Consider the following 26,382-nt stretch of genomic DNA (forward strand, 5'->3'; position numbering starts at 1 on the left):
TCAACCAAACTCACACTGAGGTCAAGAGAATGGTGGTTCTTTTTTTTTTTAATTTCAAATGGCACAAATTGATCCTTAAGATTCAAATATTTTTGTTTTAATCTATCAGATAATTTTAATAAAATTGAACAAAGATACATAAAACAAATTGGGATGATACGTTGATCTCAAGTTTCTTAAACTCTTCAGTGATAAAATGATACCCAGAATATTTGTGGGTTTTTGGTATTTTTAAGAAATGTTGCCTTTTCTTGTAATTCTAACATGTATGAGGATCAGTCATATATTTAAATATTAGAGATAGTTTAAAGAATTAACAGATGTACAAGAGATATCTATAATTCCATGTTTGTTTCAGCATTATTTACAAACAGCCAGTATATGGAAATAACTTAAAGATCCATTAACAGATGAATGCATAAATAATGTGTGTTACATACACATACACACTACTATTCAATTTTTAAAAAGGAGAAAATTCTATCATGCATGACAACATATGCTAAGTGAGAGAAAGAAGCCAGTCAAAGAAAAGGATTAATACTACAGAATTCCCTGTACATGAGGTAACCAGAATGGTCAAACTCAGAAAGAAGGAATGAAATGATGGTTATCAGGACCTTGGAGGAAGGGGACATAGGAATTGTTTTTGATGGGTATAGATGTGAGAATTTGAGAGATCTGTTATATAATACACTACTATCTATAATTGACAACATACTACTGTGCACATTGTGTATACTTAACAGTGCATATTTTGAAATATGTTAAGAAGATAATTTCATATTGTGTTTTTATCAAAATTGAAAATACATACACACAAACATTCCAAAGACAATAAGGAAAAATTTAAAAGAGACAGACTTGGATGTGGTAGTTGTACACAGGTGTATGCCTATGGCCAAACTCATCAAGATATATATATATATTTTAAATGTGTACAATTTCTTACATGTTACTTATATGCACACAAAGCATCAAAAAAGAATCAACATGTTCACTTTAAGTGTAAAAACAAAAAAAAATTGAAATCTCATTCTTTTGTATGCTAGTATTCTCTCATATGAAATCATCTTGCTGTGGTAGAGCTTAATAATGATGCTCTCAGTGGAGTAGGGTGATGGAAATCCTCACTCCAGAGCATGTGTTGGGACACTAGAAACATGCCCTGTGGTGGAACATACCCTACAGGGACTCAGGGCATGCCATCATTCTCTGTGGGGAACAGAACTTCTAAGATGAAGTACCAGTTTGACATTTTGTGTCGTGTGGGTATGTGTGTGAAGGTACAGAAGTCAGGAAAAAGATTCTCAATCTCTGAAATCATAAAAGGAAGTTTTATCCTTTTCAAGTAGAAACCAAATTAATTAATCTAGAAATTGTTTCTTCAATTACCTTGATTTGTGTATGTGAAATTGTGATTTCTTCATTTCAGGGGACATTGGTTCACTTCATGAGTTCATTTTTCATTTGTTAATAAACATTTGATGGATTAACTGACTTTTTTTTTTTTTTTTGATTGTATAGTCCAAGGAAGATGAGCTGGTAGCACTATTGCAGTCTACAGATAAAATGGATCTTACAGTGGGTGGAGCCATCCCTTTGAGGTGGTGAACTTTTTACCTAACTAAGTTTGAATCTGACAAACCTTAATCTGGTATATATGCCATAATCAGAATCCTTTCCTAAGACCAATGCATTCATGATGGGAGATTTGTAGAGAAAATTATTTTACATTTTTGAAAAAAATTTCTTTGGTATATTCAGGTATAATATGGAGACAACATCAGAGGTTTTTGAGTATATATACTTAAATTAGAATTCTGGTCCTACTACTTATGAGATTTATGACTTTTATACAGTTTACATAAAATCATGATATTAAGAATATCTGTTTAGGATTGTTGTGATCATTAAATCACAAAGGGACCACGTTCGGTACTAACCAATTACTCAATGAATGTTAGTATAATTGTTATTATTACCTGATTTTCACGAAGCTAAATGATTTTTGTATTGATTGTACAAATGTTGGTGCTATAAACGTTGAATCTACATTGAAGGTTTCCTTTATGGGCTGCTTCTTATGGATAGGTATGTTTGTTAACTACTGATATCTTAAGGCGAAAGTACTTACAGGGACTTTTTTTCATCAGAAATGACTGTTTTATTTTGCAGAATTCAAAGAAACACAGCATAAACTATTCTCTTAAGACTAATTGCATTTGTTAGACAATTATTAAACAAATACACATACTCAGAAGTATAATTTCTGACATTTAATACCCTATTCAAAAGTAAAATTTGAATTAAATGTGGGAAAAAGTGTCATTTATTTTTTAAGGAGAGCATAAGGTGATAAAAATAGTCTTTCAATTAATGTTCATGCCCTTAGAGTCATACTTTGGAATTAATGTAAATTAGTCCCCAGAAATATATTTCAATAAGTCATTGGAGGAGAGAGAGAAAAAATGATATAATCATATCCCCTGAGAAATAAATAACTTTTCTTCAAGATGAACTTGAGCTTCTGGACCAAAAGTGACTGGATCAAGAAGCTCAGGTTAAAACAGAAGTAGAAAAAAAAAAAAAAAAAGAACATTATTCTTAAGCAGGACAGTCTCCTTTTGATGAGATTTGCATAAATCCCAAAGTCCAGCAGAGAAAAATGGACAAGAAAAAAAAGACAAGTAAGATAAAAATTACTTAATAGAATTCACAAGTCTTAGGGGATTAACAAGGAAACAACAAAAGACTGCAAAACCATTTCTGTATCCTTAAGAGGAGATCATTCAAAGCTATTCTGAAATCAAAGAAAACAAAAGCTACCTCTCAAGTCCATCCTTGTGACAAAAGAAATTAAATCTGAGCCCAATTTATATTGGACTTTGTTCCTAAGAATAAAATGACTTAAAATACTATATAAATTCACTTTGGTAGGACTATACTAAATTATAAAAAGATTTACCATTATGTTTGAATTTTTTGCCAATTGTTTTAATTTTTTTTTTTCTGTGCTGGGAATTGAACCCAGGGCCTTATGTATGCTAGGCAAGTGCTCTACCACCAAGCTACATCCCCTACCCTGCCAATATTTTAAAAATATATTATTTAAGATTCTATCTACTTGATAACCCTCTTTCTATAAGATTCACATTTCTGAGTTGTTATTTTAAGTATCAAGTTGCCTGGTGATTAAATCCATTAACACAAATACACACAGAGCAAGGTGTCTTCCAGAACTGTATGGTTTTATTTCTTTCTCATTTAAAGATGTAATAAGGGAATACTATCACATCCCTTCACTTGCAATGCATTTGGTTTTGCTTCAGATGTAGAAAAACCAAATGCATTTTCTTCTAAGAATCTTATTTTGTTTTGCTTGGCAATAAGTGTTTATCTAAATGCTTAATTTTTTCTCTTATTTTTTTCCATCCAGTGGGACATTTCCAGAATCTAAACTGTATTACTTTAAAGACATGTGCATATGAAAACAATACTATCAAAAATCTTTCCATAATTAAAAGTTGTCTCCTTAATGCTCAGATCACATTTCACAGGAGAAAATCTGTTACGGAAAAGGCTTTGGGTTCTTTTCCTAGTTGAGTCTGGAAATCAGGATCAAATGTGTCTGCTAATAATGGTGGTTCTTCCTATAATGAATGAAGTTGAAGGATAAAGTCTAGAAGGTGAGAGTAAGTATAGGTGTTAACAGAACAAAACATCAATTCATAGGTAGTGGGCAATTCTTTCTCTTCTTACCTGAGACTTCACATAGTGCTTAAAAAGCAAAGTTAACAATTAGGGGGCTAAGGAGTGGACCGCACACTCTTGAAGGTGACCAAAACTCTTGTTAAGCCTGAGTGTGTATGACAATTTGCTTAATCTTATTACACATGGCAAACCTCAAAGGTCTACCTTGGAGGTACAATTCAAGAAGTCTAGGTTCAAGCCTAAGAAATGGCATATTTAAGGAGACTCCTAGGTGATTCTGATGCTGAGGGATGCTGAGGGTAAATCTAATGATGACAAAGTCTGTTTTGACGTGTCCGAATGGAGCTGATGTAGCACGATGAATTATTCTCTTTTATTGGTGTTACCTGTTACATTTTCTCTTTTTTCCCCCGCCATTCTTGGACATATCAACTGCTTTGAAGCTGGGACTTCTTTGTTGTACTTTGTACCTTTAGCATTCTGTACTTCTTCTTCCCTTTTAATTTGCTTTACTGGGATCTCATTAAGGGTTTCACTCCACAAGCCCAAAAGTTGAGTGCAGGGGTCAGAAAAGCTCCCAGGTCAAATCTGGCTGCACTCACTTATTTACATATGGTCTCTGCGGCTTCTGTGCTACAATGGTAGAGGTGAGCAGTTGCAACAGATACCATATGGCCCAGAAAGCCTAAATATTTATTATCTGGCTCTTTATAGGAGAAGTTGGCTGAACCCTAGTAAATTCACAACAGATGGCATCTTTGGGCCTATTTAGGAGCATGTTCTAAGAAATCTGAGAGGGGATGTAAAGGTGATGACTTAATAGCAGCCAGAAGCCTAGGTTGAATTTTTCTAAGTTCATATATTGCATCATGATAAAGTATTGTCTGGTGGTATTAGGACAGTTGATATCCAATTTCAGGAGTGAAGCATTTTGTGCCAATATCTCAGGATATGGACTTCAATCTGAGAGACCAGCTCTTACCATAACCCATGCTTAGTGGTTAGCTAGCTAATCAATTGTTCATTTAAGTCTAAAATTCTTTTGTATCATCTTGAGTCTCATGACAGACCCCCTGGTTTGCTGCAGCCAGGGCTTACACAGATACAAATCAAGCTGATAAGGCATTAGAAAGGGATTATGAAAGCCAGCTTAACTAAAGAAACTTCAATGGGATCATAAATAATCAGTGCAAGTTATTAACTTTTGACAACTGCTCATCCGTATTGAGTTCCAATGACTTCTGGCCTATGAAGTCCTTAATCTAATTCTGAGTTCATGAGGGAAAAATACCCTTTGTAAAACATTGACAATAATCTACAAATCTCTGAGGATGAAATTTCCCAAATACACACTCTATATTTTCTTATATTTGTATCTTAGATCCCATTCTTCTTTTCAGTGTGGAAACTCCCCTGGTTAAACTTCAATCTTTCTTTGTAAATATTTCTTTCTTTGTAAATTCTATATTAGCCATTGTTGGAATTGTTATTTCCCTTTCTATTAATTCAGTGTACTTTAATATTTTCCATAATAGTAGAAATCCAATTTGGCAATAATACTGCCTTCTCAATAGAGCATAAACTCTGTGTGGCCACAGCCTGTAGCTTATTCTGTTCTACATGCCTGAAATAGTGACCTACATATAATGGATAATCAATATACTAGCTGAACTAATCACAGTTTACTCTCTCATATCATCTATGTGTGTGTTTACTTGGTTCATATATGTATACATATGTTCTGTATATGGAGGTTTCTAAATTTTCACAACAGGAAAAACTTTACACTTTTCTTCTATAATCATTCTGAGAATTCAGCACCATTTATAATTTTGTTAACTTTTACTAGCTCTTTGTTTAATCATATCATCAGAAACAGAGCAAAATAAATAGTGCTCATTTTTGGAAGAATAACCAAATTGCATGATATAATTTTATAATTTGTCAGAGAGAGAAACATTCTGCTGTGTTATGCTTTCACAGAAAAGTGTCTCCTTTGTCCAATATATCTATAAAATAGATTCCTGCATGGTTTTACATGTAAAAATGTGGAATAGAGAAGGATAGGTTACATCTTATGAATGAAATGATGTCAGCAGTGTCCAGTGACCCACAGGAGGTCACCAACAGCTTCTTAGAGGTTTTAGTAGGTGTCATCTAAAATCTCATATTCCAAACTATGCTACAAAGGATATTGGTTGGTGTGGCAGACATTGGCTTAGGTAATTATTCCTAGATCTTTAGTTATGTTGCTATTTTTTTAAAATCTACAAAATAATGCTGATTATTTCTTAATCTAGAAGTAATGGAATATGTTGTGGAAAGAAAGAATATTCAAGTAAGAAAGACTGATGTCTTTGACCTAATCAATTGTGGAAGGCCCCGCTTCCTAGTAACCATCCTCTCCGGAATTGAGGATTTGAACATATGAATTCTGGAGAAGGGAACACAGCATTCAGGACACAGCTTATGCAAACATAATTAACATGAAAAGAAAAGAAGAAGTGAAAAATGTGGTGTCATTTTACAAACTCAAGTCTCAACAAAAGACAGCTGGATTCTAATATCTTCATTGTCTGTTGGTGAAGCTATTGTCTCCTAGGTGTGCTGTTGGAAGGGGAAGGACCAGAATGCCAACTATATATGCTATAAAAATGACTTTCTTCTGTTACATCTTCCTTTTGCAAGAGTACACCAAAAAGAAAGAACCAGCCCAGTGTGCAGAGAAGATGGGTAGAAAGATCCATCAACAGCATCGATTCTCCTTTAGACTTCTCTTCAAAGGAAGGCAGAGCTGGGCAAAGGACTTTACTATTCTAAACTAAACAGCAGTTAGAATAGTTAGGTGCTTCAGCCTAAGGGCAAAAACAACAGCAAAACCCATTCGAAAAACTGTGACCAAAAGAAATAAACCTTAATTAAGATTTTGAAAAAACCCAACATCAAATACCCTCAGGTCAATAACCTTTGTAATTCCAACAGATTTAATAGTGTCTGGATGTGAAACAGGTTTTTTTTTTTAATTTTAATTTTCTTTTTCTTTTTTTTTTTTTTAGTTTTTCTGTGTTTAACTGCAGTATTTCTCAGAGGGAATAGTGGAAGAGTGGCCCAGGAGGCCTGGATCTTCCAGAGACTTCTCCAGGAGGTGGCTGAGCACACCTAGGAGAGAATAGCTTCACCAACAATGAAGATAATAGAATCCAGCTGTCTTTTATTGAAATGAGAGTTTGTAAAATGATGCCACCTTTTTCATTTCTTCTTTTCTTTTCATGTTAATTATGTTTGCATAAGCTGTGTCCTGAATGCTATGCTCCCTCCTCCAGAATTCATAGGTTCAAATCCTGATACCCGAGAGGATGGTTACTAGGAGGCGGGGCCTTCCACAATTGATTAGGTCAAGGGGGCGGAGCCCTGGTGAGGCTGCGTGGCTATAAAAGAGGCCAGAGAGCGGGAGAAGGTTATTTTTGGCGGTGGGTTTAGTTGGAGAAGCAAGATTTCCTCAGAACCAGACCACGCTGGCGCCCTGATCTTGGACTTCCAGCTTCTAGAACTGTAAGAGATAATGTTCCTACTATTTATATGGCACCCAGACTATGGCATTTGGTCACAGCGGACACAGGGCTGCGTTTGAAGTGGTTTTCCATTTTAAATGAAACGGTGACTATCAAGACATAGAACCCACGTAAAGAAAACTGCTTTGTAGTCGTCAACAGTTTGTGAGTGTAAAAGATTCAGGAGATCAGAAAAATTTGCTGTTCCAGAGGGAAGTCTAATGTAATGTGTTTACCAAAATTGTTTGGTAACAATACGCAGCTGCCCTTTGTTGAAATGAATAAAGCCATCACTGTGACAAGTCAGGGAAAGAAACATGGAATCATGAGGGGGAACAACGGCTGCTTTTGAAGACAGGAGCTGTTTCTTATCAGTTTCCATGTCTGGAAGTTGTTAGTGGGAAAATATCTCTTCCTAATGGGGGGAAACCTGAGGAAGAGTGCAGTTTTGAATTGTGATTTTTCTTTTTCCCCTCTTTGTGCTGAGGGCAAATGCCAGGAGTTGAATTTTGGGAGAAGTGTAGGATTCAAAGGCCAAGGAGTGAATCTACTTCATGGTATGAAACATTGGTAGAAGCCATAGAAGATGATCCTGGAAGTACCATGTCTCAATTCGGGAAGAACTCACCTGGCAGGAATAAAGGAGGTTTTGTTGAATTGGCCAAACCTGTGGATAATTGGGTGAAAAGCTTTTATGAAAACTCATGTCCTCAATCCTTCTCTAGAATTCACCAAGTTGAGAGCGGGCCTTGGAATTTATATTTTACATAAGGATGCCCAGGTGGTGGCTAAAACACACCTGGGAGACTCAGGACTTGGAGAATGTCCTAGGTAATTTCTAGAATCGGTGCTAGCATCTATAAAGACTTCCCAGCAGGTGGGCTTGAGTGAAGAGGTTGGGTTTCTTACAGGACCCAAATGGATCCAACTAAGCTCACAAACAAGAGACCTTCTGGATATTTGTTTGAAATTGGAAGAGAAAGGAAGAAAGGCCCAAAGTAACTTGATTAAAGGAAGAAAGCAGTTCAGCTTCCTTTAAAGAAATATGTGGCAGTTGAATTGCAGCTGACTTATTATGCTTGTTTTGAATGGATGCTGGAGACAAATATCACCTGCGCCGAGATGGACCTGTCACCAGGAACTTAGAGGGAGATTGTAAATGGGGATTGAGAGCATCTGCAAGTCCTGCTGTGAAAAGGGCCCCACCTGTCTCTGGATGAACCGAATAGCCATCACTGGTAAGTCGCTTCTTATTTTCCCTTTGACAGGCAAATGCAAGTGTGACTTATTTGGTTTTTTATTTTATGATGTGAAGTATAATGAACATGTGCTTACATAGGGAAGGAACTCAAAGGGCGTAGGTGGTACATGAAAGAGAGAAGATGATTATTGTAAAGTAGAGAAGGGTAAGAACAGTTAATATTTTTAAAGTTTTGCAAAACTTTTATGATAGTTTTGAGAGATTGCTTTTAGTACTTTTCCCTCCAGGTTGCTGGCATGTACCACATCATCAAATGTTGTCTAAACTGCTGTGAGTAGATGCTAACTGTCGGGAACACATTGCGGTGGAGACAGTTGGGAAGATGTGCCACGCAGGGTGTGGGGGAGGATGTGTCATTATAGCATCAGGTGTATACATCAGTCATAAAAGACAGATTTATAAGAACATTAACCTTGTGCAAATAAAACGGGTGATGTGGCTTTGGTTGGCAATGAAGAAGGCAAAATAACATACAGCCCACAGCCTGTTCTTTTTCTTTGTGATGAAAAGGATTGCAAAATAAGATTTTAAGTATTTACAATCATCTAATAAAATGCTTCATGAGTATTTATGAGGTACTTCTTTAACAGGGTAAATTGTAATATTAATCAAAATCAAGACTACTACTTGGAATTCTTCCAAGAACCCACATCACAGACAAAGCTTTTCAGGTATTTTCCAATTCATTAATTCTCAGTTAAGTTGTTTATTCCATTCTTTCTGCATGTACAAGAATGTAGCTGTTTGACAGAAAGTCAAACAATCCCAATATGAATTGCTGTTTGCTGGCTTATTAGCTAAATCATGATGACTTGGGATATTGTTAATATTAAATAATATCCCTTCTAAGTGAATATGCATGAATGCAATTTTATTATGTTATGATTTCCTCTGTTCTGGTGATTGAGACCCCAGGAGGGCAACGTACATCAAAGTTAATTCTTAGCACATTTTTCTCCCTCACTCCTTCTCTCCTTTACCAATTGGCCATTAATCAGTAGGGTAGTGGTTGAGGTGCAGTGTTTTACTGGAGCAAAATAGACCATGGTGGCATTTAACTTGAAACCCAAAGATACGATTTTCTTCAAATCATCTGCATTAGACTCGGGGGAAAAAAAAATCTCAAGAATGACCTAGGTTGCCTTCACTTTGGGAAGCCCAGTTTGATAGCATAAAAAACATGAATCAATATTCTACAAATGGTTTGAGACAGATTGCAATAATTCCTGCATGAAGGAATGTTTATTTTAACCGTAAGTTGTTTGATCGAAGTTGGGTTTGAGTCTCTTGGAATCTCACAAACAATATTTACAATTTACTCTTGCATTTTACTTTATCCCACTCCCAAACTGATGTTACAGCTCTCCAGGGTAGAGAAAAAGTTAAAAGGTAGAGTTAAATAGTATGACCTGCCATGATAAGATTTCTCCTAATCCAAAAAGTATGTGACAATGCTGAATTTTTTCTGAGCCCAGTGTTCCTGAAAAACGGGAACAGGGAAAGCTAAGAATTATCCCTGTTCCTTTTGTGGTACTGGAAATGATGCCATCGTACACATGACTTGGGTAAAACTAAAAGGCAAACCCTTGTGCCTATGACAGGACTAGATGCAGACCCTCTAAATCCTTATTTCTCTCAAATTATTCGCTGTTTTTCTTTTAACTGATTTTGTCCACCAGGTAATGTCCACTTACTTGACTTGGTGAACTTTAATAATCAGCTTTATCTCTTTAACCCTCCATGCTGGCCTACCCTTGAGCACAGGGAAAGGGCACTAGCCTCCTGAATGGCTCCTGATGAGATGTGGCTGACCTGGGTGGGAGGACATTGGCAAATAGCTGTCTAATCATGCCACCTGCTCATACCATGTCTCCACACTTGGTTCTTTCTAGTCTTGTTGTTTTAAAAAGGTGCCTGGGATTTGTTTTTATCAGCTTTGGTAAGATGCACAAGGATTCAAAGAGTTTTTACACTCACAGGTCCCTTGAAGCAGTAGGCACAGAAAGCCACAAGGGGACCCGTGAGAAAGCTCTGGGGCCACCAAGAAGCCAAGGGAGGAGGGGGAATGGGTAACAGCGTTTACTGCCACTTCCACAGGAAGGAGTGCATGAGGGAGGGCAAGAGGCCTCAGGATTGGCTAGGTTGAGTAACTTCAGCAGGCTCTGGGACACAGACTGTCCCTAAGTTGTCTGGTACTTGACCTGAGGGTTATTAAGTGGGATAATAACATCTCCCACCCTCCTACATAAAAACCCTGTATGAATCTAGTGTTAGAGGTGGTTGGTTCCAGATTGGTTGGTTACATATGAAAGTAGCACTCTACAAGTAAGTTGTTCACTGTCTCCAGGAATTTAGATGTAAGAGGACCAGTCCCTTTAAGATCAAGGTATCAAGATGTCAAAGCTTCTAAAGTGCAAAATAAAATTGTTTCTATACTTGTTTGTTACTCCATAGAAAAGGAAAACCGTTTTCTGTTTGACCTTTGGAGTACCTGCAGGTTACTATGGACCAGTAGGGCTGGTTCCTTCTGGAGGCTCTAGGGGAGACTGTTTCCTAAACATTTCTAGCTTCTAGAGGCTGCTTGCATTCCTTGGCTTATGACCCCTTCCAATTTCAGAGCCAGCAGTGGTCAAGTGAATCTGTCATTATGTCTCCTTCTGACTCATTTGCTAACCTTTTAAATGGACTTTTGTGAATACCTGGTGCCACATAGATAATCCTCTTTAAGGTTCATTGATTAGCAACATGAAATCCATTTATAGTCTTAATTGCCTTTCACCATGTAAGGTAACATCTACAAACTCCAAAGATTAGGATGGAGACATATTTGAGAGGCCATTATTTTGCTTAGTGCAATCAGACAAAAGTGCCCCTTGACTATTAGTCTATCTAACGCCATCCTGGCCTGCCAGCCCTGGATGAAAAATAATGTGATATGTTCCCTCAATAACTTTGTATAAAGAAAACTCAAAAGACTTAAAAAATTGTTTGACATTGAGAAATGGTACAGAATTGGCTCATCCATTTTGGGAGTTAATGTCAGATGTAACTTATCTACATATTTTTATAGAGAGTATAAATAAAGATCATTACATTGGCAGGAACCTAGTACTTGGCCAGGTTTTCTGCCTCAGTTTCAGTGTTGATTCTTATGTAATTGCTGTATGCACTTTAATACCATTGATAGACCAAGAGTTTTAGCATCAAACATAGCTGAAATTTGAATGCAGGTTTAGTTGTAGGATATTGAGCCAATTACTTAGAAACTTTGTGTTTCATTTGTCTACTTTGCACAATAGGGGTGTAACTATTTGCCATGAAATTCATGAAAAAATATTTAAATACCAGAAAATGTAATCTAAAACCTTCTTTAAAATAATTTCATGGAGTAAAAAGGACTTTTACCTTATTTCTCCCACCTGAACTATATTTTTCTGCATCCCTACTTTAATTCCTGTTCACCTTCAATTCAGTTCAAGTGGATTTAAAATAGAATATAATTTAAAATACGAATCAAATCGTGTTGTCTAATTAAATTGATTAGTAACTTGACATTGCACATTATCTTACCTAAAGGATATACTCATTCATTAATTCAATTAACATTTGAGTATTTTAGGCTTTTAGAAAATATTGCAGAAGAACCTTATGGATTTCAGAATCTGTTTTCCCCACTAAGGAGTCAATTATAAACTAAGATAATATGACTGGGAAAGAGGCAGAAAAAGATAGTATCGAGTGTCAGCATGAACACTTTTATGTTGTGGAGGTAGGGTTTATAAGTCAGTGTGACTGAGCTAGGAAATGATGTAATGGGATGTAGAAACATGGAAGGACCCGCAGGAAAATAGAGGGTTGACAAATTCCACCTACATAGTAAGACTACACTTCAAACAACCATAACTCTTCAACAGAGCCATAGAGACTGCCTGTAGCTGTGATATGTGTGGATTCCATGATTGTAAATTTTTCCTTTCCTAAGGAGATGATCTGATCAGCTTTTGATGATAGGAAGACTTTGTTAAATGATTCATTTCAGGAACTGCTATGGAGTTTGGTCAGAAGCTTCAGCCAAGATCACTGCAGTGCTCATTTAAAGAAGGGAGCATATGAGATCAGACCAGGTGTCTGGCCACTTTTTTACTGAAATGTTTGGTGATTCTACATGATCTTCAGAGGGACCCTAAAAATAATTTCATACCAACATAAGAAAATACTGTGTGGGAGAAAGAAAATGGACTCTGAAAAGACAGACTTACATTGTAGCCTTTGCATTCATAAGCTGCCTGGGCTTAGGCCAGCAATAGCCTGTCTGTTTCTTCACCATTAGGTAAATCATATCTTGGAGGCTTTCTTACAAGGTTTACATATACCTTACACATTGTTGAGGATTTGCCTCCTTATTTGATTTATTTAGATGGTTTCTTAAAAGTGGGCCCAGATCTGGGAGGACGGGGAATCTGGAATTCTTACAGAAATTCTTGACATTTCCACATGGTATAGTTTAAGAATATTTCAAAATATTTCACCTATTTCTAGAAAGACTTCCAGCACCTAGAACTGTAGTTTTACATTTAAAGATGTCTGCAATTAGAACCTATAATAATTTTTCCCCTTAATTCTTAGTTCCTAAGTTAGTCTCTGCCACATGAAAGCATGCAATAACTATGTTGATAGATTAGTAAAATCATGTTATGAACAGGAACAATAAAATATTCAAGTAAACAAAAATATAACTAAGACTGAAGCTTATTTAATATATACCTAGTAATCAGTGGTACCATACTAACAATTACCATTATTATTGACACATTTTAATATTTATTTTATAAAATACCTACGAGTTGATAACAGTTTGGCATTTTCTCTAAACCTCTTTTAATATAGGTGATATAATTTGGGTTAAGTAATTCTCATTCTTTGTGATGATAGACTGTATGTTCATCTGGAAGAAGGAATTGAAAAAGAACTTAAGCTATATTCCCCAAAAGAACTGTACTGTCCCTTACATTGGTTTTGAGATCAATACCAATATATATCTCAGAACTTTTTTCTATAAATGGTATCTAGGAATATATTCATCTATAGTGACCAAAGTCAAGCTTATATATAAAATTTTGGAAATGTAATAAGCTGAAGTAATCACAGAATTCTCCTTTCAGATTGAGATAATTCGATATCAACAGGGAATTTCAAGGCATCTTTCATCGGCTCATTAATTTCTGTGTTAGAATTGTTTTGATGGTATCTGTCCATTTTTCTTGGTTGTGTATTCTACCATTTAAGATGATATTGATACACAGGCTTCCCTGCTGTCCATCTCTACCTGCTTGGTTCTTTATGTAATAATGAACAATTAGAGAATCGGTGTCTATTGGTCTCTTTCAAACACATGATTTCCTACATACAAGATTCACAGATCAAATCTTGAGGTTGGCAGTGGTGCTGTAGGTGTCTATACTTAATTCTTCCTTTTCCTTGTATCCACTTCTGTCCTCGGTGCATTCTAAAGGCTGAGCTTTATGTATGTATATGGCCTTCCCTTGATATCTATGGGTGAATGGTTCTAGGACCTCGTGGATACCAAGGTATGTTCAAGTCTCTTACGTAATATAGCATAGCTTTTGCATATAACCTACACACAACCTTTAATCATCATCCTTTAAATCATCTCTAGATACTTATAATACCTAATACAATGTAAATGCTATGTAAATTAGTGTTTATTATATTGTTTAGGTATACTTTTTGGTCATTATTCCCTAATCGGTACAGACAAAATTTTTTTTTCAATTATTTTGCTCCATAATTGGTTGCATCTGTATATACAGAACCCACAGATATAGAGGGTGGACTGTTACTCCCTTTAGTAATGCCCACTTGGAAGTTGTTGAGCATCTTTTATTCATCCTATGGGAAATCAGTCATTCCCATGAAACACAATCAACCAAAAGCACTTCTTCCACATCTGTGCTATTTTCCCTCCACTCTCTCCTCCAGGTATTGCTAGAAAGTGTATTATTGTGTTTTGTTTTTTTTTTTTAGTCACAACAAAGGGAATCTGCTTTGGAATCTTAAGCATATACATATTTATATTTTTATGAACAAAACACTTAACAAGGACTGCAAGGATTTATGTGGTCTTTCCTCTTTTGGTACCATATTCTTAGCTTTCTGCTCAAAAGTTACTTCCTTTTCCATCTCTAGTCTTTTCATATGTTAATTACTGTATGTAGGAAAACTTTCCCCTGACCCTTAATAATGCACAATGAAGGAAGGCTTTCCAGATTTCAGCTACAAAAGAACATCTTGTAGAATTGCCTATATAATATTTATATAATAGTAATTTACATATTTCATAAGTTAGATATAAATTATAATTTTATATATAATATACAATATATAATTTACATTATTTTACATATTAATAATATAAGTGATAATTTTATATAATATACAATTTATATAATACAATTGTACATATAATCTATTTCAACTAAACTGTTGTTAACCCTGGTAAAGTGAATCTCTAGATTTCAAGTCTATTTCATTATCAAATTGCCATAATATATTCTCCTTTTATGTCTATTAATAATTCAAAGCATCCAAATAAATGATTTAGTTAGAAAAAATGATAAAAATTTACCCACTATTTGATTATTTATATATTATATAATTATAATTTACATAATTACATATAATTAGTAATATAACCAGATAATTCTGATTGTATTACTAATATTTTATTTCCTCCATTACATATTTTAGAATTTTTATAAATAGTTGTCTATTATAAAAATAAAGTTTATGGGAGGTCATTGCTTTGCAGTAGCCGCCTGCACTGGGCCCCAGTTGTCCAGACCAAATCACATCAGTGACTTGTGCTCTGAGCCACTAATGAAACTGAACTTTAAAACAAGCCCATTTCCAAAAAACCGGAGATTCCAGTCAACCCAAGTAAGCATAATGAGGAACTCCTGTGTTTTAATGCTAAAAGGAAAATAACTTTGAACTGAGTGTTTTTGTCCTCTGACTCTTCAGCCCTCAACCTCCTCTGCTCAGCTCATGGGAACACTCATTCTGTTTTCCAGAATGAGGTGTTGCTCAATTCTAGATTCACAATGAAAGCCAGTCAGGTCTTCAAAGGAATTTGTTATAATTTTGTCTGACTCTATACACATCACATTTGCCCTAGATTATGAGATCCTTTAATACTAGGGTGTTTCCTGTCTTTCTCACCAATGTCTCACATGCTACTTGTGACAAAGTGAGCACTTTATGAATACCTGTCAAATAAATGAATGTTACCCATCAGTCACTAAACAAATTTAAAAGAATTGCATGGAAATCTAAAGTAAAATTTACAAGGTTAACTCATGACTCTAACACAAATATCAAATGAAAATCTGTCATAGAATACATCTGTACATTCATGTATATAACATCAGTGGGGCAACAAGATGCTAAAAAATGGGTTCAAAGATGAATCTCAGAGATGGAGAAAACATCAGCAGTCGGCAATGCTGAAATGAACATAACAGGTATAAAACTGGCTGGATTCCTATTGGGTAATAAAATGTGTGGTGTCAACTTTTCTACAGATTAGAAAATTATATACTTACCAGGCCATGCTCATTTTTATTGTTATGGACAACAATCATTTGCATAATCAGTTTTCCACAACTAAACTTCTGTCATCTGTTAGTTATAATACACAGTTAATGGTCTTACGGGTGCTTATCCTACGGCATCAGAGAATTTACAGATCTCCACTGTGCTGAATGGACACCCAGTAATCTCCCTTGCTTTTTTCCAAGTATTTTACTCCCTCCTCTCTCTCTCTCTCTCTCTCTCTCTCTCTCTCTCTCTCTCTCTCTCTTATATATATATATATATATATATATATATATATATATATATATATATATATAAATGTGATATATATATATAAGTGATATATATTCTACTTGCTTTTGTAGAAATTTAAAAATTTACTCTTACATTCATCCCAGAAGCCTAAATTACTATTTCAACTAAACTGTTGTTAACCCTGGTAAAGTGAATCTCTATATTTCAAGTCTATTTCTTAATCAAATTGCCATAATGTATTCTCCTTTTATGTCAAGAATTCAAAACATCCAAATAAATGATTTAGTTAATGGGTAAATTTTTATCATTTTCTTTCTATCTGATTCTTTGTCTCCCCTTGGGCGACAAGCTTTATGGTATTGAAAGACAGCCAAGTCTCCATTTCTCACACAAATGCTTTATTGAGTCTTGTCAACTGATTGAGCAAGATGGATTATGCAAATGATCGTAAAAATATTTTTATAAAAAGGAAAATAAAGGGCAGAGAGGTTAATTTCCCAAGGCACCTTGGCAGCAAGGGGAAAGATAATTCAAATGAAAATTCATGCAGTTCCACTTAAGCAATAGATATGTGATCTGGAGCAGATGATGTATCTTCTCTGCAGCACAGAAAAAAAATGGTCCTCTGGTTGTCTAAGACCCTAGATTTACCTGTAAGTTTTGATCCTTGGGATTCCAGAGTCTGTGCCTCCACTCTGAAGTCTTGCTGTTGCCTGAGATACTGTCAGAGAGCTGGGGGTGGAGGGCGGGGGGAACCCATAGCATTGTCTTCCTTCTCATTGATGGACTCTCCCTGCTCTTCTTTCTGCTTGTTGTAGTTATCATCCATTTATTCCTGTGGATCTGTGTGCCAGAAGCACAAGGAGTATGGCCAGCATCAAAGAACTCTTTTGCTTCCTGGATTTCAATGTCTTCTGATATTTCTGCAGGAGATAAGAGTGTGGGGTAGGAGGAGAGTGAAGTTGGAGTGCAGATTTCCTCGGTTCTACCCGTTGCTAAGTTACTGTGGGTTGGCCACATTCTCCTGAAGGCCACAGGTTCTGTCAGGGAGAACTTTGCAGAAGTAACCTACTTAGGATTCCATTCACAGAATTTCAGCCTTCAAAGTACTAACAGCTCCTTGCTTCTGCTAGTCTTGGTGCATTGTATTATTATGGTTGTTTTCCATGCACTCTGTTCAGAAACTTGTCAAGTCTATTAAACTCTTCTCAGTAGCCCAGTGTGGCCCCATTCCTTCAAACTCTGCTGGGACCAAGACCCATGCATTGCAGTGTGAAGCCCAGTCTCAAGAGCTGCAGAATTTTGATGACTCCTTTATCTTCACTAACATCTTGTCATGGGGGAAGGGGGAGCATGGCTACCTAGAAAAGATGAGAAAAGAGAAGTTATCACTTAAAACAAATTGTTCTGTCATACCATGTCAACAAACCAGGCTCCTTACTCCTAGCCAGCACTCAATATACTACATCTTTTTAAAAATTTTTATTGTTTCATATTAGTTATATATTAGGATTCACTTTGATATAAATACATGGAATATGATTTTCTCCAATTCAGTCCCTAGTACTTATGGTTACTGTCGTCTTCCTCCCTCCCTATTCCTTTTCCTCTACTGAACTTTCTGATATTTTCTTACTACGTTTGTGTCTTGTGAAGATAATGGTGAGATTCATTGTAGTATATTCAACTACATCTTTTTTTAAAAAAAAATTCCTGTCTCCCATTCCAGTTCTCTTTCCTAAAAAGACAAGGACATCACCAACACAATTAGAATAGTAACAGAATGACTGAAGTATAAATTCGCCATGAAAGTTTGGCACACTTTCTCCTTAATTTCACTTGACTTCTAGATATTGGATCCTGGTATCTATCAACTGTTACCTTAATTCTTTCCCTTGTGCGTTTCCCCATTCTTGCAAGTCAGAAGTAGTCTCATTTCTCCTCCTTCCTGTAGCAGATGGTCTTCCTTGTTTCTGTTTCACTTATTCGTCTCCCATGTCCCTTGGCAGTTTTTATAAGGATTAGATTTTTTTTTCCCTCTATGCATACATTCCCACATACCACACTTTGTTGAGTGGTTAGAAGTCTGTTTGACTTTAAGTTATTATCAACTGTAACATTTAAGAAAAGCAATAAGGAGAGCTTTCCCATTTACTGAACTTTTACTCTGGTTCTATGCCAGTGGCTTCACATACACCATTTTATTCTGTTCTCGTAGAACCCCCATTTTCAGATGGATACACTGAGTGGAAGTGACCTGCTGAAGGAATACTTGTAGGAAGCAGTGGAATTTGAACTTAGCTGCTTGACTCAAAGCCCAATTTGAAAGCAATTTACCCTCAAAAAGAATGTCAAAAAGGCAGCATGGTCATAGAGGAGTTGATTTGATCTTATAGAAAGAATACAAATGTTACCCCAGCTAGCCTTGTGACATGGGAAAGCTACACAATTGTGCTGGACCTTAGGTTCCTTATCCGCAGAAGGGCAATGGAAATACAATCACCCTTGGTATCTGAGGAGCTCTGGTTCCAGGAACCACTCTGAATACCAAGATCTATGAATAAGTTCCTTATATAAAATGACAGTATTTACAGATAACCTACCCACATCTTCTGTGTATTTTAAATCATCTCTAGGTTAATTATTATACCTGATACAATGTAAATGTTGTATAAATGGTCATGCTGTAATTTTAGAGAATAATGACAAGAAAAGTTTGTACGCGTTTGGTGTGGATGATTTTTTTGGAATATTTTTAACCTATGGTTGGTTGAATCTGGATACAGAACCTGTGGATATTGGGATCTGACTATACTCATAACTTTTACTGAAAGTTAGAAAAATATATAAAAATATATTAACTTGTGGCCCCCCCAGAATAGTCATTTAACACTAATGTTAAAAGTATTTTAAAACATTACAGTATTATAACAATGAGCCAGATTCTCACAAAAAGACCAGTAACTTCAAAATCTTTACAAATAATATAGATACAACAAGCTTTGTATAAAAAATAAATTGTGCCAATTATAGGAGTTTTGAATGTTTCCCAAATAAATAAAAAAGCACTTTTGCCTGTGAGGCCATATCGTAATTTCCTTGGTTACTTCTCCATCTCTTCGGATCTTTTGATAGTTTCCACCAATCAGGAAGTTTCGCAGACCAGGACCAATTTGAGGAGAACCCTTCTTTTATGTTGTTGTTAAATCTTAGACCCGAGAACAACAGTTTCAGTAATGGTTAATGATCACTGGGATGGATGAATCAACAAAGTGAATGTTTAAAACCTGTCTCTTGTCTGGCTGACTTAGCCAATGAATATAATTACTTCCTCACTCCTTAATCAAAAATTTGCTACCTAAATCGCATAATTTTATGTCCCTCTTTTCCTAGGAATAATTATTAACCAAATGCTTTTTTTTTCTGATTGTTTACTGAGATAGTAATGCAAATGTATTAATTTACTCTGGTGTACTAAGATAAGCAGTATATTTTAAGTCTTTCCAGAGATGAAAGACCCTTAACATATGAGAAGTAGTTCATTAGAGGGTAAGAGAACAATTGAAATGAAGAAAAATAAACTAACCAAATGCTTTGTTATTGTAAACAAATGTAAGCCTTTCAGGATGTCATGTATCTACCTGAACCTCAGTATTCTTAAAGTTGAATTGCATGCTGCCTTGAGTTCCTTGAAATTCACTTCATGTATCATTTGGTGAAATGTATAAGCTTTCCAAAGATTCCTGCCTCTGCCCCTACATGCATGTACCCATTCTCTCCTAGTCCTAAGACTTGGGAGTGGAGGCCCACTCTGCCTTCATCATGTGGGACATAGTTCTAGTCCTCTGAAGAATAGCAATGATAGAAATATCTAAGCAAATGAGGAGACAAGCGTCTATGGCTACCCTCAAGATCCCTTTTTTTGTTGTTAGTTTGCCCACTTGTTAATTTAAACAAGGGTGGAAAATACCAATCCCAGCCAATACCCAGCTTTTCTCTCCTTTCCAAATCTAGAGAATTGAGTCACCTGAATGAATAGACTAAATACAGAGGAAGTAGTTGAAGATGTTGGAATCTGGGGCCCATCTATACTCATGTACTCATGCGTGAGTTCTTGCATATAAAAGTACCCTTTTCAGGTGAGAGATACAGATCTCGTTTGGCAGGTAGATATTATTGTTTTAGGTTTGGAAACAGTTATGAAAGCAAAAACTAATCTACATTGTCTCCAGGGAGAGGTAAATTGTTACATTTTAAGGTGGATGTCTTGCTATGAATCTATCTGCCTGTGTGTGTGTGTGTGTGTGTGTGTACACATACATGTATATAAAATGTATGTATGTGTTTATATTCACATACACATAAAAGTTAGATTTTAGGCAGTTATACTTTATGCTTAAATCGTTCAGAGTATTTTCATGTGGTGCATGTAGCTACCTCTTTTTAGACAGTTTTCTTTGATTAAGTTGGTGGTGTCTTGCATTTCTGCTATTACAAAGTCAAATGATTTGTTATTGATTTCACTTTGAACCTGAAGTAATGATATGGTGTTGGCACAGACTATAATGAATGTGGATTGGAGTGTTGCCCCAGGGTTTATTCTCAGACTAAGCCTTTTTCCCATGTAGCCAATGTGAGTTATTTTAAAAAATTAAATAAATTTGAAAGGATTCATGTTATCTTCTTGTTCCCAGTAAGCCCAGAATTTTCAAGGTGCTATCTTAAGATGAGAAAAAACCCTCAGACGTAAGTAATCCTACTGGAAAGATTATATAGGATTTGGTTTAATCCTTATTTTTTTCCACATTTTTATCTTCAACTTTCATCAAACTAAATCAATGAATATGACTAGTATTGAAGCTCTTCTTACCTTAATGGACTTTTTAAAACATCAGCTAAAGCTTGTTATATTTCTAATTTAGAATCTTAACTCCTCTTAATGAAATGTGTTCCTAAAATCTCATCAGATATTTACTTTGAAAGGATTTCTATAACTTCAGAAATGTCTGGGACTAAAAATGAGAAATAAATTTAAGTCTAATTTATTGGTATCTTTATAATTTTTTACCTTTATAATTGTTTTTAGAAATCCTTTAATGTAACTGTTTTTTGATACTTTTGTGAACAGGTTTTTCTTTTACCTTGCTGGGTTTAAAGCCTGAGAATCTGTTTATTTAGAAAAAAATGACAGTGGTCATTACTGTGTACCAGGTACTTAGGTGAGCAACTCTCACACACACAAACACACACCGACAACACACACACCTCTATTCTTGCAGTTACTCCCAGCAGTAGGCATTCTTGTTATCCCATTTTAAAGTAAAGAAACTGAAGCTTCTGGAGAGTATAGCTTCCCAAGGGTTATACAACTAAGAGAAGAAGAGGGCATTTGAACCAGTTTTAACCCAGTGTATCAGTCAGGAATCTTGCAGAGAGGAAATAATGCAGTCTAACTGCTCTTTATTTTTTTAACTCAAATAATATAGATATGTTTCTAAGTCACAAACTCTACAAACTCTATTTTTTTTATTATTTCCTTACTTTCAGGGATAAGAATCCTTACCTATTTTTTTTAATAGCTTTATGGAAATCTAATTGACATGCAATAAACTACCTATATTTGAAGTGCACAATTAAATCAGTTTGGACATATGTATTCACATGTGAAACTATCACAACAATCAAGAAAATAAAATTATCCGTTATCCAGAGAAGATTCATTATGTTCTTGGTAATCTTTTCCCCAAGCCCTTCTGCTCCCACCCAGTTGCCAGGCAACCACTGTTGTACTTTGTTACTTACTAAACATTAGTTTGTATTTTCTAAAATTTTATATATATATATATATATATATATATATATATATATATATATATATATATATATATATATATATATATATTAATATAGAATATATACTCTGTTGGGCTTCTTCTCATGACAGTTATTTGGAGATGAATCCATATTGCATGTATCCATATTTGATTCAAACTGGGTACTTTTGAGAAGAGTTTAATAATCAACATTTGCAATGGTGGGGCACAATGTATAGAAATAACCAGGGACAGTTTGGTTCCCTGGCACTTGTAGAAGTGAGGAGTCTTTTCCATTTGAGGGTTTGAGAGTTCCTCAAGAGATTGTGGAAACCTGGTGATTGCTGGAAACTGGGTTCCTGATATGAGATGTCTTTGGTCCCATCTGGAGTGACCCAATGGGAGGAGCCTGGGTATTTCACAGCCCATTATTCCTTCTCTGATCTCCAGCTGGTGCTTCCAGTCATGGGAACCCCAAAATGGAAGCTAAGGAGTCGTTGATGTAGCCCATATTCAATCTCCAAGAATGAGTTAAAGAAGTGAGAGACTAAATCTGCAGAAATATACTATGAATATCCAAGAAACGAGTCTTTTTTTATGGTCTGATCTTGGGATCACCTGTCAGGACTCAGATGATGTTGTGCAAAACCACCAGATTGCTGAGTCTTTGGAGACGATGCCTAGGAGTCTGCATGTCTAAATAAAAGCCATAAGAGAATCTGTATGATTCTATATAGTTTCTTGAGTAGACTGAAAGGCACTGTGTTTTAAAGGAACTATTACGTAGAAGAGATACCAGGCTTTTTAAAAAAAAAATGCTGGGCCAACAGAGGCCAAGGACAAATGAGTGAAACCTCCAGGGTCGTAGGTATCTATTCAGTGCAAGGAAGAACTGTTCTGTAACCTAAGCTGTTGATCCATGGGTGAGACTGTCTTAGCTGTTATTGTTGTTGGAGGCATTCATGCAGTAAATATTTGATGAGATAATAAATGTAAAATGCTTTGGAAAATGTAAATTTAGGTGATGATAATGATGACAACAATGATGAGGACGGGAGCCAAAATGGTTTATTTGCATTGAAAAACTGAACTGTAAAAATTTAAAGATGTTAATGGTGAAGAAAGGCAGCAACTATAATTACACTGTTGTGCATCTATAATGCATCAGGTGCCGTGCTAGGTGTTTTCATCTGCTTTATCTAGTGGAATCAGTAGTCGCTCTGGCAAATAAAGATTAGGATCCTTCATCACAAATGAGGACAGAGAGCCTTGGAGGAATCACGTAGAAGGGACTAACACTTAGACGTTTCGGTTTCAGAATCTAGATTGCTATCCCATATGCTACATATGGGGGGGGGGCGCAGATTAAATTACTGAAACTCTCACCTAGAATGACTATAGTGTGACACCACTGTTATCTATTCTAGTTCCAAACCAGACACACCTAATCGAATCCAGAACAGGTAACCACTAGTTCATACCATTAGTTCATACTTGGGATAAAGCCTAACCATCATTCTTGTGTGGAGTCAATAAATAGACACAAGCCCTCAAGTTATTAAGCGAAATAACTTTTTCCCCATAGTCTGGAGTAGGATTAAGATGCCTCAGGAAGGCTTGGGTTCATTATGTTTGATAATATAAAATTCTCAAGTGTTAAATGGAGTGTTCAAATATCTCTCCTGAGACTTTGGAAGCTTTGAGAGTTATTCTTGTTCTTAAATTTAGTTGACAAACCGTTCTCTTAGTATTGATATTTGAACCTGCTTATTTCTCAAGTTGTCAGTCCTTAGGATGAGTTGCCATCTCTGTAGAATGTGGGAACTAGAGATTTTTTTTCCTCTCCTGGCTTCTATAGCAGTCACTGGAGAGTGCTTAATTTGTATAATAAAAGAGCAACATGAGAAGAAAACGGTCACCACGTTTAAAGGGCAAGCTCATTTTTCGCCTTGTGCTAGGCTATGTCAGGAATGAAGGGCTTTTAAATTGTGACAAGTGCTTGCCTCCTTCAATCGCAGTCCTCACCATTATCACCTTCAGACAAGACAGGGGGTACAAACTGAAAGGCAATTGTGAGATATTTCACAAATTGGCTTGCATATTGAAGATTCAATTAGACACATCCTTTGACTTTGTTTGCATAGCTGTTGAAATGTGTGCTCCGTGAAGGTCTTTCAGCTATTAAGTGCAAGGAGGAGGGAGAGAAATCCATGTAATGCTTTATGAGTCTTCACAGTCACAGCTTTCCTATCCAGCCTGTTTCTTTTAAGAGAAAAATCTTTTTACATATAAATAATCATCCTGATGTATGGCTTCAGGGAACAGACTCCGCTTTGTGTGTTATTTTCTTGATGATTCATTTTTGGACTCAGATTCCCCACAACTTTGGAATATCTGCCTCATCTGTGTCACCTTGGTATGTGACTGGTGTTTGCTTTCAACTTTTTTCTGTAAATATATTACTACTTTCACTGAGATGTAAACTCTATGAGGATAAACCCATCCACTTCATTGGCATTGTGTAGCATAGTGCTCTGTATGGAGTAGGGACTCAAGACCTGGAATAGAAATATTGAATTCAGTTGAAGGTTGAGGGAGTGGGTAAGAACGTGATTTGAAACTCAGAGCAGAAAATAGCTGTGGTTGGGAAGCTGGGTCCTGGGGCTCGAGGAGGCAAGGCATACTAGGAATGAGATTCTCGCCTCCAATAGAATATTTTACCTTATTTCCCAGCAGTTTTCACTCTTCTTGTTGATTTTCTTTTGTGGAAGTTATAACTAAAACAGAGCTTACCCAGCAGAGTTATGGCAAAGCTAAAGGAAAATGTAGATAATTTGGAAGAGATCTTGAACTTTCCTAAGGAGGAGGATGAAGAGTTTGTTCATAGTTGAATCTAACCTGAGACTTGAAACTGTGAAACTTGGGATCCAATTTCTGGTAAGTTATCACACCTGATACCTCCAGAGCCATTAAAACCAACACTCTGTCTATTACTCAAATCATACAAACTTTCAAAGAGTGGCTTGAATAGAAGCTCCAAAACGTAGTTTCTGTAGCCTTAGGAGAAGACATATCACTATCAGCTAAATTCTTTACTCTTACTATAATCACTACCTCTCCCAGTGTTATTTATATATGCTCATTACTCAGTATCTGATGAATTCAGCCAACTGTGCACAGAAAATTAACTGTTGACTTGTTATGTGTAGATGTCTTTGACTGCATCTGCATGGAACATGTATGACCTTTAAATTTTTTTTTATTCTTCCCTAAACAACACAGTCCAATGCCTATTCACATAGTACTTACATTCTATTAGGGACTATAATTAATCTCAATATTTAGAATATACAGGAGGATGTGCACAGGTTATGTGCACATTTTATATAAGGGACTTGATCATCTGAAGATTTGGTATCTGCAGGGGTGCTGGAACCAATTCCCCTCAGATACTGAAGGATGATTTCATTTCCTTGGAAAGAAATGAACACATCTCTCTTGGAATTAGTGTGTTGATAGACACATGATGGCAATCAAAAACACATACTCACTTGACTTGGTCCTTGCATGTGGAAGGGGACCACATACTGGCCTTCACCAGAAAGACAGCAGTCTTACCTCTTCACAATCTCAGATCTTCCAGCAGTATTTCTCACTGAAGACTGAGCATTCAAGGAGGGCTTAGGACTAGGCTTAAAAGTTGAGCATCCATATAATTGTGTAATGGCTTAGAACTTGGAAAGGATGCCAGGCTGAGGGAAATTTAAACGAACTAAAAGTTCATAAGATCAAGTGGACAAAGGTTGAAACAAAGAGCATTTTCCTGAAGGCATTAGAAATGAGACATTTGACCTGTGTCATTTCTGAGATTTGTTGCTCTTCAGAAAACATTTGTTAAATGAATGAATGGCTATATATGAAGCATTGAGAATAAAAGGTTTTGGGGAAGACAGATGTAATTTTCGTCCTAGAGTTATTTAGGATTAGACGGCTCTTTTAATCTTTGTTATATATAAAGTGTTTTGCCAAGTGACAAAATTTCTGAGCCTTTAATGTTTTTATCAACTTCCTCTGCATAGTCTCTAGATATCTCTGGAAGCCTATATTATTACTGTCAGTTTCTACCTTTTTGTAAAAAGCTTGTATACAAAAACACTAGAGTCTAGTAAAATTA

The sequence above is a fragment of the Marmota flaviventris genome, chromosome 18 (assembly GCF_047511675.1).
Source record: "Marmota flaviventris isolate mMarFla1 chromosome 18, mMarFla1.hap1, whole genome shotgun sequence".
NCBI classification, from domain to species: Eukaryota; Metazoa; Chordata; class Mammalia; order Rodentia; family Sciuridae; genus Marmota; species Marmota flaviventris.